Genomic DNA, 1,060 nt, shown 5'->3' with positions numbered 1-1,060 from the left:
AACATTTAGTTTTAACCCTTAAAGGCAAAGGGGTTAAAACTTGTGGAGACGGAAGCAGGATACAATTCAAAGTTGCTTGCACGCTCTCTCTCTCTCTCTCTCTCTCTCTCTCTCTCTCTTATCTCATACATATATATATATATATATATATATATATGTGTGTGTGTATAATATATATATATATATATATATATATATATATATATATATATATATATATATATATATAATGCTATAGTTTTATGCATCTCTTGATTGTGTACAGTACATCCTGTAGCTCTAAATTCTTTTTATTTTTCAGATGCTCAGCCTTTTCACAGTTACAGGAATGTACTTGATCTCCTGTCTCCCGAACACTTACATGCGCGCGCACACATACACACACATAGCATATATATATATATATATATATATATATATATATATATATATATATATATATATATTATACATATATACATATATATATATACATATATATATATATATATATATATATATATGTTTATATATATATACATATACATATATATATATATATATATATATATATATATATATATATATATATATATCTATATATATATTATATATATATATATATATATATATATATATATATATATATATATATAAAGTGATATGTTTTATCAAACCAAATTCCTCTCCATCTCTGAACCATACCCCTGCATTCCAGAAGGAGCAGAATTACATCATTCATGAATGTTTTTCCGTATTCCCCATTTTCTAACCGAATTTCCTTCATTTCGTACCTGAGCTGAATTCCCATTCCTGAAACTGAAAGACGCAATTCTAATTCACCAATCTTGGACTGAGCTTTCCATCCTGAACTAACTTCTTTTCTCGAAGTTATCGCCCCATCCTCATTTTTAACTTACAGCCTTTTATCCTTTAATGTTCAGAGAGGGTGTATGTTAATCCTCCCCTCCTTCTATACTAATGCCCCACGTGTCGTCTTCCAACCCTCCCCTCTCCCCGTCTAAGTACCGTTACCTCAACTCCTTAGAAAGTCTGTTTCCCACTTTGAATATAAATTTGT

The sequence above is a fragment of the Macrobrachium rosenbergii genome, chromosome 13 (genome assembly GCF_040412425.1).
Source record: "Macrobrachium rosenbergii isolate ZJJX-2024 chromosome 13, ASM4041242v1, whole genome shotgun sequence".
NCBI lineage: Eukaryota > Metazoa > Arthropoda > Malacostraca > Decapoda > Palaemonidae > Macrobrachium > Macrobrachium rosenbergii.
Note: the sequence above shows the minus strand (reverse complement) of the source record.